Here is a 17750-nt window from a genome sequence, read left to right on the forward strand (position 1 = left end):
AAATCAACATTTTGGATTGTTATAATCGATGTCTATGTGTCACACTGCATTTCTATTTATTATGTTTGCCTTCAGTGGCAAAATCAAATCTAAGGAGCATTAAAGGAAAAGTTGATCAATCAATCAAATAATGAAAAAAGTATGGTCACAGAATTACACTTCTAGCATGATCAGGGCAAAAAGGTATTTCCTGTATTTCCTTTTGCACTCCCTTCTCTCAGCTTAAAAGACAATTCCTTTTTTTTTACATGACTTGAAATAGATCAGGATCATTTTAATCCTTAATTAGCATATCCTGAAGTTAGCTATTCCTTGTTTGCAACAGATATAAAGATCTGCAGGGACAGGACTTTCCTTTGTATAATTTTCTTTGTCAATGAAAACTGTTACACTTGAGCCCATGGATTTAAATGTGCATTTATCTGTCTTGTTCACACTCATTCACTGAGTAGTTCCATTACAATTAATGAGGCAGATAATATTTTGATCTAGATCTTACAATTCTCTTTTAATTTCAGCATAACTAATGTAAATAGGATGACATATGAGCTATCAGCAATGAAACCAAAATACAAATACACTGAATTGTATTCTAAGCTACTTTGATGATCAAAACTTGGAAAAGTGAATTTTATTTTAGTGAACTGAGAAGACTTGTTGTTTATAAGACAGCCTGTTGAATCATCCCTTATTTTCAAGCCTGCATGAAACTGCCTAAACAGTTGTGTTCCGAAGATTTAGAAGTATACTGATTTATGGAGGGGCAGAATAGCTAGTGGCACACATGCAAATATGAAGACACCTTGCAAGACTGGTGTTTTATAGTCTGTCAACTAAGGTGTATTGTACACTCTGGAACCCCACTAGCTGCAAAGTGTTCTGCTTTGGGCAGTTTCATGTGAGTTTCTGTTGTCAAGCAGGCAGCCAGTCTACCGGCTTTTCTATGAAAATCAGATATTGCTTCCATTTATGTCAACATTGAAGTAAATCAACTCAAACATTTTCATTAAGGGATATCATTAAATATTGTACCTATATAAACAGTCCAATGTTTCAAAATCTATACCCTTTTATCCTTAGGCAGGACAAAGCAACACATAGATGAAAAAAAAAAATTAATTTCCAGAACAGCAATAGCTAGAGCCAGACAGCATTTGTCCAAGCTCAGAGTTTACAGCTATTGAGTGCATTTTCATTTATTTGTAGTAACAGCTGTGATTTCTACACACATTTTGTCAATCGGAGGACAAGCCTTTTCTTCTGAGTAACTAATCATGTCTCCAAGGGCCTGCGTTAGCAACACAGGCATCCTTTTAAGGGAATTGAAAACACCACCTTTGCTATAGCTTTGACCTAAACCCAAAAGAGCAAGGCCCTTGGGATCGTGATTTCAAAATGCACTGCCCATACCTTTCCTCTCAGTCATGTATTAGATCATTACTTCACCACTATGGGAAAAGAAGTATGAACAAGTTCACTTCTACTTTCATATTTCTCATGAGTTCAGCAGTTCCTAAAGTCTGATACATAGAAAGGTCTTGTTGCAGACTGATTATAGGCTGGTTGCCAGAAAGATCAAGTAAGGTATTTTAAGCTTCATCAACCATAAGGGTGTGCCTTGTCTTTTTAGAGGATGTATTTTGCCCTGAGGATTTTCAACATTTTAAAGTTCTACTATTTAGATTTTTTAATAATTTCAGATAAATTTAGGATGACTGAGACTCAGCACAGAAGTCCACAAAACTGACAGTAATTTTCCAATAGTGCTATGTTCTTGGATGTTAAATTTCTTTACCTTGTGGGGCTACATATTCATAGAATGGGTAAGGTTGGAAGGGAACCCTCCTTGCTCAAGCAGAGTCATCTAAGAGCACATGGCACAGGATTGTGTCCAGGTGGTTCTTGAGGGCGATTCCACAATTTCTCTGTTGGAGAGAGGGAAAATCTGTTTCTGTATTTAAGCCTTTCCTTGTAAGAGCTCCAGATTCTTAATAATCTTTGTAGCCCTCAGCTGGACCAGCTCCAGGACCTCCATGTCTCGCCTGCAATGAGGAGCCCAGAACTGGACACAATACTCCCGGTGCAGCCTCACTAGGGCTGAGTAGAGTGGCACATTTTCAACTGTAGATACATTAGATAGCAATTAATAATAAGTGTTTAAGGGTTGTTGCATTTGATTAGTTGCAATCAAATATTTCTTGAACAGGAAAAGCTGAATTCATCTTTGTTTCTCAGGCTTGAACATCAACAGTCCCTACTGCCCGTTAACAATCATGCGTTTTGAAATCATATCTTCAAGTTCTCCCTATCTACTTGTCTTTGTTTTCTGTTGGGTAAGACACTCTTGTATTGCTCTACATTTTTGCCACTAGTTACATGCCTGATCATCTAAGTGTAGCTCTACTTGGCTGCCAGGAAATCCTGCAGAAAATCAAATCTCTCATTCTCTGACAGATGAACAAATAAGTTCAGGGGTTGTCTTCAGTCCCTGTAATTACTGCAGAAGATTTTCCCTTCTGGTATCTCTACCCCACTTTTAAACTGACTTGACCTGCAGGTTACAAAGGGATGAACAGGGGTCTCTGTGCTCTGTGGCACGACAGCAGAAGCCTTGCTTCTTTAGTGAGCCAGTTTAAAAACTGACTCACATGTGACCTTAGAAATTACTGCATATGATATAAAGGCCGTTGCATACAAGAAAAGCTGTCCATCTGGGCATTTTCACTAAGGTTTTACCAGATCATACTCACAGGAGGCAAACGTTTTAACAATCCTATCTTAGTATCTTACTATTTCTACTATTTTAGGTTCTCTAAAGCCCACCTCAAAAGGTTTCATAATGGGCTGCCAGTTTAAAGCTCCAGCAAGAAATAATCCTTTTCAAGTCTCTCCTATACATACCTGAAGGAAATATGTGATGAATTAAACAATAAACTTATCCCTTGTACAGCACAACTGAAATTGGAAAACTGGGAATTTCCCCAAAAATAGAAAAATGTCCTGAAAACATTCTAAATTTTAGGTAGAAAAATGGAAATTTAAAATACTGTAATTAAGCATACAGCATAATTAAAAGCAGCCCTTAAAACAAAGCCCCAAATCCTCTAGAGAAAAATATGTATTAAGTGCATAATGACATTCACCAAATGTATTTCTCCAAAATGTGTGACCTGAGTAAAATGTTAGGAAAAAACTGGCATTCTTCCTATTTCACAGCAAATTCAGAGCACACAAACAGCACAGGATCAGTGCCACAGACTGTATGTTCTTTAGCAATGATGTTGTTAATAGTATCTTCAGAGGAGGTGCAGCATATCCAACTCCATTTCAGTCCCTGAGAAGTATCCCTACAACTTCCAAGAGAACTGGGCACTGTTTCATATGAATTATATTTCCCTTGCAGACTGATTTGCATTTTATTGTCCAAGTAAAATAATATCAAAACTCCTAAGAGGCACAAAATTTCCTAGAACCTATGTCCTGCCCTGCCTTCATTCCCCAAAAGCGATCCTGAGTAGAAACATACAACTGTAATAAACTAGATTTTGGCAAGTTTTGCTCACCAATTAAATCTATTAAAGTTAAACAAGTCTGTTTGATCAGAACTGAAGCTTGGAAACATTGCTGGGAATCCCTCTCCTAAAAGGTCTAGTACAGAAACACCAACACAGTTTTGTAGTAACTGCTAATTTATTGCACATCACAAGTTTTTCTTGGAGGAACACAGGACAAAAATTTTCAAGTCAGTTATATTTTTACTGAAATATCAGCAAGCCTTAGGGACAACCCTTACCTGATGAGCCATATGTGATGCAACACATGCACTTCAGGAATGGCCATCCATGTGCATAGTCTCTCCCATTCCACCAACTGCTGCATTTGCCATCAGGACAAAACAGCGTGTTGGCAAAGGCAGAGGTTCAACAGGAAACCACATCCTCTCTAGAGTACAGGACAAGCAGCCTCTAGAAACAAGTGCATAGGCACTGGTCATCCACAGCAGCAAATATATGGTATAGAGCACACCTGCATGCAGCAAATGCAAAACCTCTTCCTGTGCATGAATACAAAAACCTTCCAAATCCTTCCACTACTTGTTCTGTTTTGTTCAGGGAGCTCATCCTTCTCTTAGCAGACAAAACATAAACCTAGAGCTCTATTTACATATGATCACAAAGAAGTTTAGCCTTAAGAATAATAACTTAATGCATAACCCCCCCACCTCAGTGTAATTACAAAAAGAAAACAGTGAGCATTATTTCCTCTCCTATGTAACTACATGTGCATAAAGCACTTCCTCCTACATGAGGACTGCTAGGACAATTATGCTTTACTGAAAGCATATGCTGTTGCTTTTAGATAGAGATGTGCTCATATCATTTGAAGGGTAATGTAAAAAAATATTGTTGCTGTAGTTGTGCTGTGCTTCCTGACCAAATTTGCTTAAACTGTGATGCATCGCTGACAGTATTTCCCTCCACTCCTCTAGGGATATATATTCAATATATTGAGAACACACTGCCATAAGCAATGGCTCTTTTCAATATCCATATACAAGAGTATATCCCACAGTTTTCACTGTCTGGATTTGTTCCCAGAATAATTTCAGGAAATTTCTAGGCCATTCTGTACAAGTAAGCTTTTCTAAAATAATCTTCAGGAATACACTCTAGAAGCAGATGGGTCACAAACATTGGAGCCCAGCAAGAAACAGATTATTAGCAAAATCAGCATTTGCACACTTGCTCTTCCTTAGGACTTCTTGTTTAAAACTGATGATTTGTTGGTAAAAAAATAACATCATCCATTTTGGTCTTCTGAGCAGTCTCTTAGTTATATCTGTGGTATCCAACTATGTTTGTTCAACACCTTCATTCTTACCTTCATGATGTTTCCAGAGTTTGTGCTAGTGATACAATGCTCTGCCTTATTTGATTATATAAAGAATTAAATTTCACGTTCCCGTCCACGTTAGAACACCAAAATGATTGTTGAATAAAAATGTGTCACATCCTTTTTTTCTGGAAAAAGAAACTGCCCTCAGAGATTCAGTGAGTGGGCTGTTGGAGAAAATTAAGTGGCAAAACAGAGAAGTCAGTGATGTATCAAAAGACTTTTTAATTCCAGTTCCCTTGGGAACTGTACCATGTTTTGCTTGACATTACAAAAGATTGATAGGTGTGAATTATACTCTTCTGGAGGTGAATACCAAAGCATAGTAAAAAGTTGTACCATTTCAATTGGATTTCCCATGTCCTACCCACTGAATCAAATTTTCTTCCATTTCACATAAAACATTTATTAAAACTTTTCAACACTGAAAAAAAGAATGAAAAATATTAACAGGAAACTGGAGTGGCCAATATGAGAATAGATCCTTCATCCTTAAATATTTCTAGAAGACTGTGACAAGAAGTGATTTTTGAAGTATTTCATACATTAAAATAGAATAGTTATTTACTTTATTTGACTTACTCTATAACTCCAGTAAATTAATATTTATGTCTGATGTAACTATGGATCAAAATTTACATGGAAATATTTGCTTGAACATAATTGCACTTGCAAGCATTCTCTCCCACTAATAGTCAAACTTTCATCTCAATCTATTCTGAAACAAACCACTGATGTACAGCTAAACAACTTGGCAGGCAGGAAAAGCAGTATTTCAACAATTCTTCAAGTTATTGTTGTCTCAGCACAAAAAAGCCCATACTTTATGAAAAATACTACCAGTCTCTAGGGTGTATAAAACAAATTGGTTTTAATGCAGCCATTTTGACTCATATTAAAAGCATGTGGAGATTAATTTCTTTTTGAAGGTAAAATGAGTTAACTCTGCCAACACTTACAGAAAAAGTTCTAATTATCTTAAGCACTCCATAAAAACCCCCAGGTGACAAAGTTCTCTTTTAGTGACAATGTAGGTATCATGTGAAACACTAAATACCTAAAAATTAAAATTTATGTACTAGATTCTTTTTTGCAAACTTTAAGGTATAAGCAAGAAATTTAATTTCTACATTCAGTCTAAATATGTCCTTTTAATAAACCGACACTATTTTTAGGATACAATTATCCAGTTTGATCTGATATTAGAAGCAGTGTCAATAACTACATGCATTTTTATACTGTTTTGTAAATGAATCTTGAATAGAATACTGCCACCTTTTGGCTATGATCTGGCCTTAAAAATGCAACTTCTTTGTAAAATTTCTAAAAACATTAGATATGTAATGATTGTTCTGAAGAAATCAGTCTGTCAACAGGCGAATGTTATGCTTATCATTAACATATTGATGTAAGAATAAAACTTTTCATACTGAACTGCATAGTATTATCCTGTTATTTTAGGATAATGAGAAAGTACTTTCACAAGGGCTTTTGTCTTTAGCAGAAAAGACGCATCCATAGCTTTGACAGCAAGCTAATGGAATTACTACTTTACAATCACAGCAATTCTTCTACTGCTTAGAGTTAAACAATACTTCAGTGCAATTCATGCACTCAACTTCATAAATACTGAATCACAGACTGATTCTCAGAAAATTCTTGCTGATGAATTGGGTCTAGTCATAAGCATTTAAAAATGCATATATGGCGAAAGGTTAAAGGCACGTAACCTCTGAAAGAAAGACTCTAAAATATCTTACCATGAACAAATGATGCTACTAGAACAGACAGTGAAGAAGAATTGGGATTTGGAGTTAATCCCTAGCAAGTGTTCCAAGTCATTGCAGAGAGATTCTCCCGACTATGGGCTAATCAGGTTTCAATTTAATTCATTTATGCTGAATAAATTAAATAAGAGGATTTGATCCATCTTTAGGGAAGAGTTTGCTGATTAAAAAATCAGGAAAAATAAGTACTCCCCTTTTTGTTTCAGTATTTGTTTTATCTATTGGGTTGTCTAGTAATCAAGGTACACAGAAAGACTATCACTTCTCTACGGGCTACTTTAAATTAGATCCTATAAGCCTACAACATGTTTACTATAAATTCAGCTATCTCAACTCTCCATTTTTGCATTGTCAGACAAAATAACTAGTAACTTGATGAAAAATGCAAAATTCCCACTAGAATGCTCTAATTAAAAGGGGAAAGGTTCTTACCCAACTCCCTGTAAAATGCCAATGCCATAGTTAAGTGGAATACAATTTTAATTTGTAAGCATTTTCATACCATTATGCTTTAAAGAACATGTTAAAAAGTAATAACCACGAATCATTTTGCTATTTTAAAGGCAGAGTTCTTGTATCTTGTTTCCTACTATTGTAAATACTTTGTATGTCAAAACTTTGTTAAATCCTATCAGTTAAGTAGAAGGAATTCACTAGAGTGGAAGCCTAATTTCCATCAACACTTGAAACTATCCTGACAGCATTTTGGAATTTCAAGATAGCATTCACATCTAGAGAAGAACAAGCAACAAGACTGCTATACTTTTAGCCACTAATTCAGTAGTTTCCCCTTTTAAACCAATCCTATTTAAAACACCTTCATTTTTCCACATACTGGCTATTGGCACAGGGAGGTTTTACACAGAGACCAAAACTGTACAGGCTCTGTTGAAACTTTTTATACAGCAAATTTGTTCTTCAGAATTAAGTAAGTGTATAAACAATTCGCTTTAGACACCTTCTTGCCCATCTATCCTATTCCAAACTTTTTTACCAAGAAAATCTGAAGAGGACAACTAGGAATATTTACAAAATGCCTGGTTTTTGGAAACAAAATTTAAAGCAGCATTTAACTTTGACAAATAGCCCTCACTAACCTTTAAAAATTTGCCTGTAGGGATAAAATGACAAATTACTCTCACAATGGGACTTATTAGACTTTTAGAATATTGCTCTAACAGGGCCCTTCAGGAAATACTGTTTCAAATTATATCAGCACTTCCATTTTTCAGGGCCTAATAACACAGTTTAAAAAAAAAACCAACCAAAAGAAGCAAAAAAAAAAAAAAACAAAACACACATGCACCTTCCCTGGGGGATGGAAACTTAACATGACATCATGAATGAACCTTGCTTCAAAATTTAAAATGTGTAAGCTGCACAGTGTTCTGTGCCTCTATGTAGCTCACGATGCTCATGATATTTCAGATATAAAAATATTGCAAAAGATTAGCATAGGCTACTGAAATGTTTTCAGTATTTTGGGAGGGGAAGAAAAAATTGACCTCTTTAAATGTCTTAAGGTGATTTAACATAGTGGTGAAAATGCTGTGCTGCTGCAGGCAGTATTAACTGTTAAAGCTACTCTCTGGTCCAAATCCTGTACCTGTTTCAGATCCCTTAAAAACCACTGAAGTTAACAGACAAATGCCCACTGCCTTCAACAAGTTTGGATCAAACTCCTTATGCCACAGACAACCCATCTATGGGTATATACCAGACATTTAGATATACCAGTCTTGTTAGGCAAAGAGGGCATAATTATTGAGATCTAAGACATCATAGTCTGTTGACTGAAAGCAGCAACACATATTGTAGAAATCAACATTTGTATTAGAAGTTCAACAGTGAGAAAGGAAAGTCAGCTTCCCCTTCACCTTCCTGGCTGAGGCTGCATTGAGAGAGGAGATTCTGAGCAAGCTCACAGAGGCAGTAACAGCATTATGGAGTAGCTATTGTTCTCAGATGGAAGAGAAGCCCACAACCACAGGGTGATCAGTTGACAGACGTGCCTAAACCATTTCTCCTTCCACTGAATTTTCCTGAAGCAGCCATGTTTATTACATATCTGCTAAAAAAATTTAAGTGGTGGACTCAGTAGAGGAATGTTAATAATAAGCGAGTATCTTTAGTTCAGATATTCCTTTAGTAGTAACAATTGCATCTTCCCTTTTTAATCTACTCTTTTATTATAAAAATTTTCAAGGTGTTCTTGAAACTATATTTAGTGAGAGTTCAAACTGTCAAGGCCATACAGTATGATTGATAAATAGTGAGAATTTATAAGAGTTGGAAAATGTAAGAAAGCCTGTCTCTCAAACATCTTAACATGGAACTGGCAACACATTTACAAAGGGTGCCTCAAAAAAGAATTTAAAAATAAAATAAAATCCAAACCAAACTTTGTCTGCTCTTTGCTTTCTATATCTTACACCCATCAGATAGGAACACCAATATGTGTTCTGCTTTGAAAGCATTGAGTTCACCTCACATTTTGTAAGGCAGCAATCTCTTTACTATGGCACCTTATTGACTCTTTGAATATGTCCAGACTGGTCTGCACGCTTCGCGGTGACTCTCAGACTCAACCTCCTAAATATCCAGACCCCGTAAGTAAACCTGGATTTCCTACCAAAAGAAAGAAGTGCACTTACAGCTCGTTCTTATATAGAAAAGAAGATGACAGGGTACATAGGCAGTACAGAGCTCTTCATGAGCACAGAGAATTGTTTTCCTTTTCTGCCCATGAACTACTCACCTACCTTTAATACTTTAATTCATGTGCTGTTATATGACTTGCTCCAGCAAATGTTTTAGTTTGTTTCACTTACTCATTTTTATCCCTGTTTGGATCTGCTGTGCCATATCCCACATTGTACCCCACTAAAATTGTCCTTAGCTTATTTCTTTGAGCCGTCTTTGTGTAATTTATTATCTCCATATGATCGTCTAAGTAATACTCTTACACAACTTTATCTCATGTATCAATCATCCATTCTATGTATTGTCCCACAATTATCACAATGAATGTAGGCTACTGCAGCTGTGGAAGAACAATGCCTTCAAAGACAGCTCTTGAACAAAAGGAGAGAAATGAACATCTTCACCACAACCCCCGCCCCCGTGAGAAATTGTGCTTTCCACTGTCTTAGACTCATTACTGACTGGAGGCCCCTACAACAATTAAGTACTCCAAGAGACCAGAGTGAGGTCAGATCTCTTCCTCTTTTCCTGGTCCTGCCACCAAGCTATTGTGCTAGCTCTCAGTAAGTCTTTATCATCTCCCTGCTTCAATTTTCCTCCTCAACAAATGCGCCTAAAATGTTATCCTTCCTGGAGAAGTTAATTTGAGATGAGTACAGGGAACACTGTAAGACTGGAATGTTTTTCTTGTGGTTAGCATGGTGACGCAGTCCACTTCCCATGGACAAAGCCCGAGAATGAGCAGGGTTTCTTTTTGTATTTTCAGGCATCTTTGGTGCAATGTTGTTGCAGGGAAAAAAGAAAAAAAAGTTAAGCAATAGCAAGCAGGTGATAAATGTGTCTATACCAGTATGAATTTCTGAAACTGAACTTTATACCCTCAGGAAGACTGCTAGTTTCCACCGGCAACCAGTACAGTCTGGGTATAAATTTTAATAACATTGTGACTGAACAGCAGTACAGCCCAACTCCTTCAATTAATACAGAGACAGAACCCCCAATTAGGAGGCTGACCAGGCATTGTGTTTTTACACAGACTACTTGAGAATATGGGAGACTAGGGGCCTCAAAGAAGGTTTTCCCAAAAAAAAAAAAAAAAAAAAAAAAGATATGGCTTTGGAGAGAAAAAAAAACACGCCTGGGAAGAAGGCAGTGAAAATCTCAGCTGTTGTAAAGATCTCAGGGGTCAAGAGGATATGTGTGGAAACAACTGCCAGGGGATGCCCAGGGACCTTAGTCTGTAATGACTGAGGCCAGTAGCTAGGAGCAGTGGCACACAAAGATCCAACATGGCTTTGGCTCCAGCGTTCCTGGACCAGCCATGACCTCCCTGCTGGGAAGGGAAGCCAAGACCTACTAAATATAATGCTGGGGGTGAGCAAGTCCATGTGAGATAATCCAATAGAGTGAAAACACTAATCTTGTTGGTTCTTGAACAAACCCAAGTAACCAGATCCACTATGGCCGTTGGTTCCTCTGCCTTGCCCATGAACAGTACAGGGTAGTATTCTGTAATGTATCCTGTAGCAGAGTCCCATCCTTTCTGAATAAATGCTGTCTGACACTGATGCATGAGGCTGTGGATGCATTAGACTATTGTGAATACAGCTTTTTTGTAGGATTTGCCATGGTGACTGTGACCATTATCATGGGCTCATGAAGACAGGTACAGTAAGGTACAACCCTCACTCACGTATTAAATATACTGCCTGTATTTATACAGCATGCTCAGCTGACATCTCCAGATTGCCCTGTAACCCACTTTATATAGCCCAGAGACTCCCACAGCAAGGCGCCTAGCACTATGTGCAAATATTCACCACCACCCCCTTCCAAGCTACTCACTTCTGTTAAACTACTACAGGCAGGCAGGACATGGCTTGGCAGCCCTCCTCCTGCCCTACAACAGAACTGGAGAATGGACATGGGGCTGTAATCTGACACCCCATCCTCCATGCTACCAGGGCCAACCTAGACTCCAATTTATTGAGAAGGCTGACAGCAGACAACAATCCTGAGAAATGACAAATTATTCTTTCAGTAAATGCAGGTAAATATGCAACTGCCAGGAAATATAAAGACTGTCTCTGGTTTTAATTGTAAGCTCTTCCTAAGTTACCTGAAATGAAGGTCCAGTCCATATGCTCACAGTACCGCATCTGTCCTGTCCACTTTCCTGAACAACAACCCTACATCTCTCTTCTCTTAAAATTCAGCCCTGCTGCCTGAGAACACTATCCCATGCAGATGAAATGACATATCTGGCAACCTAAGCCAGGGTGTAGGGTGGGCTGGTTTTTAAAAAAAAATTGTACATAGAAAAATAATAAGTAGAAGAGATACAGCTCCCTTACACCTTTTTCTGACTCTGAACTGTTTTCTGATGTGAAGATTTTAGCCAGGTCCACCACCTGATTACAGATCTATGGATTTTGAACCTAAAAAAGATAGAACGTGTATGAAGCATTATACATCTCTCCTTCCCTGTTTCTCCCCCTAAGCTCTTTAGACAGCTTACTTGAGCATTAATTTACTGTGGGATTCATCTATCTATCTGTGTTCCAGTTAGCAGGGCTTCTAAGAAGGTTGTGTTGTGCTTATGTTAAGAGCTGTGGACTTCTGGGTCATAGCTGACCAGACCCTAATGGACCTAGAGGGGAAGCAGGGCATGCAGTGGTTAAATTTGGGTACTACTTTAGAATCCTGTACTTAGGAGTCAAATTTAGGGTTGTGAATATTACATATTTGCAGCCTTTATTTGAGCAATATAGTATCTGTAACATGTCATAATTACTGAAGGAAAGATGACCAATAACACAGTAATGAAATAAAAATTAATGAAGTAGTAAATAAAGCAGTAATAAAAAGTTTACAATATAATAAAAGATGAAAACATAATAAAAATTAAGTCCACAAAATCTGGTAAAATTCTGCATGTGACAAAAAATTATTTTACCCTCCCTTAGAAAAAGCTCAGAGAATATCTTACATTTCAAGAAATGTACCCACTTGCTACATAAAGCTTAAAGTTTACAACCCTTTTACCAAAGTCCTCATGAAAAAAAAAATCCTCTCAATTTTCTATGAATTAAAAAGGTTTTTAAAAGATTTTAGGTAAATGTCTTAAGCTAAGATAGTTTCAAGTTTCATTTGCTGAACAATGAAAAGGGAAGCAAATATTTAAATCCAAAGACAGATACTGTATCTGAAACAGAGGTCATGAAACTCATGCCTATAACCAGATTTATATTAAATGGTTTTCAAATGATTGTTTCAAAAAGTTTAGTGATATATATGTCACCTTCAACTCAGATTTTCATGTACAATCATTCTATAACTGCTTAATATTTCATAATTGAACCTAAACTGATCCAACAGTAAAGGATAAAAAAACAATATACAGTTAGCACTGCTTACTGTTCATTGGCCTTTTCAGATGTGAAGTTACCAGAATCCAAGGGAATGGCCCAAAGCTGTGTCAAGAGAGGTTCAGCCGGGATATTAGAAAAAGGTTCTTCACCCAGAGGGTGGCTGGGCACTGGAACAGGCTCCCCAGGGAAGTGGTCACAGCACCAGCCTGACAGAGGTCAAGCAGCAATTGGACAATGAACAATGCTCTTGGGCACATGGTGTGACTCTTGGGTATGGTCCTGTGCAGGGCCAGGAGTTGGACTTGATCCTTGAGGGTCCCTTCCAATTCAGCTTGTTCTGTGATTCTGTGAAAATAATATTCACTACAAGCTGTTGCACATTCATTATACTGAAGCTTTTTCATAATAGCTCATTATTTTCCCCAAATATCCTGGGGATAAAACATTTAAAGATATTTCCAACTGGGAAATTTCACTTTTCCCCCTCATTTTTATTCCCCTTTTCTTCTTTTTTTTTTTTTTTAATCAAAAGAGGGAACAATTTCCAGTTATTTAATTCATGACTTACTGTACTTCTTAATGTATAAAGCTATTTTGAAAAATAACTTTAGAGCATGCTTATTTTGAAAAGTCTCTTTTTTTTCTCTGATCTGCAGATCAAGTATACTTGAACTCCAGTGGTTTTTCTTCAAATCGCTCTCCGGTGAATAACTTGGGATTGGAAAGCAAAACTGGTTTCTTTCATGCTCTTCCATCATCACCAATAATAAAGATCTGAGATTAAATTATGTCCTTCCTTGTTGATTCCAATACTCTGGGATAAAAAGCTTTACTTACAATTTCCTTTGCCTTGTTTTGTATATTTAAAGTACACTATGTCATACTTACAGAGCCAAATTCATTTATTCCTCAGCAATCCAGCAAAGCCCACTGAAGTATTCTCTAATTCTCAGGCATAGTTCTGCCTTACAACAAGCATTTAAAGTCTCTCTTGAAAGCACAGAATTAGACAAGCTGGTAACACTTGAGATGCATGTGTTATTTTCAAATAAAATTATACTTCCTTCTATCTTTTCTTGTTACCATGATGAACACAATGAAAATTGTACTATAGGGTGGAAAGGAAGGGATATTCCTGTGTAAAAGGTTCCCTTCTCCATTCCTTTAATATTACTATATTCTCTAAAAAAATCAAGGTAATAAACCAAGAGCAAGCCCATATTATATGGGTTTTTTAACAATTATCATTTTAACCCTATCATGTGTCAGTATAGTATGCCTGATGTAATTTTTAAGAGGCTATTAGTCAGCAGAGACATCTGCATTTGTAGGAGATTAAAACTTTTATTCCAACAGGCATCTTGGAAGTATAAGTCATGAGAAAGGGAATATTTTTCCTGGCAAGTGGAGTGTAAACATAAACCCCCTTTCCCTATGAAATAACTATCTTTTCACTTTGTCTTGTTCTTCCCAATCACCTTTGTGGAGGGAAAGGGAAAGTATTTTATTTACCTGTTTTATAAAAATCTGAGTTTGGCTGGAACCTTGACAGAGAATATATTAGAACTGACTGACTGACTTCACTGGATTCAAATCATCAGTGAACCTTGCAACACAGTAGCTTGATAAATGCTTTGGGGTGTTTTATAAGAGAAATAGTTCAAAAAAGACAGAAAACCACACTGAAAGTTGAGGATCGAGCCTAACACAGTCTAGAGCCCATTGGTAAAGTACCATCAGGTAAGCATTTCTGCCCTTGTTTTTTTTTAATATGTTCACAGTTTCAGTTGAGAAAAATCTGCTTATCCTAGTTCCACTAGGAAAATGGAGAATAACTCCACTGAGTTAATTATAATTACATTAGATTAGTTCTTCAATATTCTTAAACCAGAAAAAAACATATCAAATAATTATGAAGCTATAATGTAGTACAGAATTACAGAATGAATCAGCTTTGAAAAGACCTCCGAGGTCACTGAGTCCAACCTATAACTGAACACCACCATGTCAACTTGACCATGGCACTGAGTGTCAAATCCAGTCTTTCCTTAAACACCTCCAGGGACAGTGACCACCATCTCCCTGGGCAGCCCATTCCAGTGACTAATCACCCTTTCTGTGAAGAAATTCTTCTTAATATTCAACCTAAACCTCCCCAGGCACAGCTTAAGACTGTGTCCTCTTGCTCTGTCCCTTGTTACCTGGGAGAAGAGCCCAAATCCCACTTGGCTACACCCTCCTTTCAGGGAGCTGTAAAGAGTGATTAGATCCCCTCAGCTCTTTCAGTCTCTCCTCATAGCAGTTGTATTCCAGACACTTCCTCATCTCCATAGCCTTTCTCTGGACACACTCCAGCACCTCAATGTCCTTCCTGAATTGAGGGGCCCAGAACTGGACACAGCACCAAGGTGTGGCCTCACCAGTGCCGAGTACAGGAGGACAATCCCTGCCCTGGTCCTGCTGGCCACACCATTGCTGATACAGGCCAGGTGTCATTGGCCTTCCTGGCCACTTGGACACACACTGGCTCACGTTCAGCTGCTATTGACCAGCATCCCCAGGTCCTCTTCCACTGGACCACATTCTACTACTTGCATTTTGGACTCTTGTGTTTCCTCTTTTTTTTCCCAGATAGTTTAAACAGCACATCAACATAATCACGGTTTTTATGATGACTCAGCTGAATTATGAGATACCCTTTTTGTAGATTTGAATGCTATCCAGAAATAGTTGACAGCACCAAATTCCTCTAGATGATACATTCTTGATTTTAGAAATATTTCTGTTTTAAGCAGCATAAAAATATTTACGGAATGCAGGATTTAAAAACTGTTTTCAGATACAAAGTCAAAAGAAAAAAGATAGAAATATAATTTCTGAATTACAAATACCAAAAAAAGAGCCCAAAACAAGTTACATAAGGTTTGAATCATATCTAAGGATGTGGAAGAAGCTAACAGATTCAATTTCCCTTTGATAATGTGAGACAGAAGAATACTTTACTATGATTCCCTAGTGATTATTTACTTCTAACAATTCAAAGAATGTTGGATTCCACTGTCATGTTAACAATAAGATAAATGACAACCAATTATGTAAACAGACTCCTTCAGATAAAATTTCCTCACTATTTAGGAATTATGAAATCAAAAGACTTAGCCCAAGCAAGATACATTCCTGTTGATTTATTTAGGATAATCTTCTAGCTAATTCCAGCTAAATGGCTTTTATTTCATTAACAAAACTAGCACTCTTAAGTACATTGGTGCTAAGAATCTTAAATACAGAATTTCCAGAAGGGAAGAACTTCACTAGGTTAGAGGACTTCAGCCGCAAGCCTGTTCTATGTCAAAAATGAAATTTGGACTAGAGGTACTATGCTTTGTATAATTCCTCAGTCAGGTGTCTGTGCAAGAGTGCAAAATAAACTCACATTTCCTGTTATTCAGTTAAGACTGGCTAAGACTGTTTTGCCATGAAAGCTTAAATGTATTTTAGAAAAATTTTACCAAGAGGGTATCTTACTAGATGATACAGCCAAAGCAGTTGAACACCCTCTTCTTAAAACAGTAATCCTCAGCACAGTGTATGTTTCACTGAGAGAATTTAAAAGAGTTTTCCTGATATTTTGCCTTGGCACAGTATTGTTTTAAGTCTTATGGTCTTTCTCTGAAAGGCTCTCCCCAGCTAGTTCTTGCCACCTTTTCTCTCATTACTGTACCTGTTTCTGCAGACAGTCACTTATCAGCTAAAACCAAGCACTGTACAGGGGCTTGGATGCTTTAGCATTTTGTAGTGCTGAGGGTCTTCCACTGGCAGCTCTGTAATCTGACTGTCATAAGGAGAAACCAGTGGCAAGTCTGAACAGGTCTTGGTGAAATCCACACTGTTACAATGGGAAAAATAATACAGGAGGATACTTTTCACCATTAGAGATTATCTATGCCATCAGTGATATGTAGGTATCAAAGTAAACAGTATCTACAACTACTATGAAAAATACTAGGCTGTCTTGCACGTAAAAAGGGATTCTTTCTCACAGATGATGTTCTAAGAAGAGTATTACTAATACAAAATTACACATATCACAGACTTAGATGAACAATTCAGTGTCATGTGAAGAATTACTTAATTCATGCTGCATACTTTTTTCCCCTAACAGGGCATCATTAAGAAGCAATGAAGTCCTACCTCTAAAAATCAGCCTGTCACATCCTTAATTCTATAGTCTTTACATCTTTCTGTTAAGGTGGGGAGAACATCACTAGCTGCTTGAATAATGGCTTAATAAGTGTTATGACCTTATTATTCCTCACCTCCCATTTACATTTAAAATAAACCATCCAAGTCTAAAATTAACCTGTACTACAACTATACTAACTTGCTATTCCACATGAACAGCTGCCGTAAACATAATCTGTAGTTATGTGAATCACTAAACAAATAACTATAACTCTGCTCATGAAAGGAAAAGTTGCCTCATGACAAAGGTTTTAGTCATGCTTTATGAGAAGAGATGAGGCTTGACTTACTGAACTCAACTGTGTGTCCTGACAAAAATCACTAGAAAACTTACGAAGTGTAACAGGAAAAGAAACCTTTTATCTTTCTGGTGAGTTAACATGATAAATCACAGAATCATTTAGGTTGGGAAAGACCTCTAAGATCTAGTTCACCATTAAGCCCTGTTCCTAAGTGCCACAACCAGACATGTTCTAAACACCTGCAGGGATGGGGACTCAAGCACTTCTCTAGGCAGCCGGTGCCAATTCTTCCTTACCATTGCTACAAGTAATATGCAAGTTATCAGCAATAGTACTGATTCTTCCATTACTGTGGCTAAACTCAGCAATACATTTCTGCACTTGCTTGGAGTTCCCTGTGTAAGCCATTGTCCAGTAGCTCCTCAGCCTTTTTCCATCTCATCTGGCAAGACCTCCCCATGGAGAGCTTGGAAACATGGCCAACACGGACCAACCCTTAACAAACTTTTCAC

This window comes from Anomalospiza imberbis, chromosome 1 (genome assembly GCF_031753505.1).
Source record: "Anomalospiza imberbis isolate Cuckoo-Finch-1a 21T00152 chromosome 1, ASM3175350v1, whole genome shotgun sequence".
Taxonomy (NCBI): Eukaryota; Metazoa; Chordata; class Aves; order Passeriformes; family Viduidae; genus Anomalospiza; species Anomalospiza imberbis.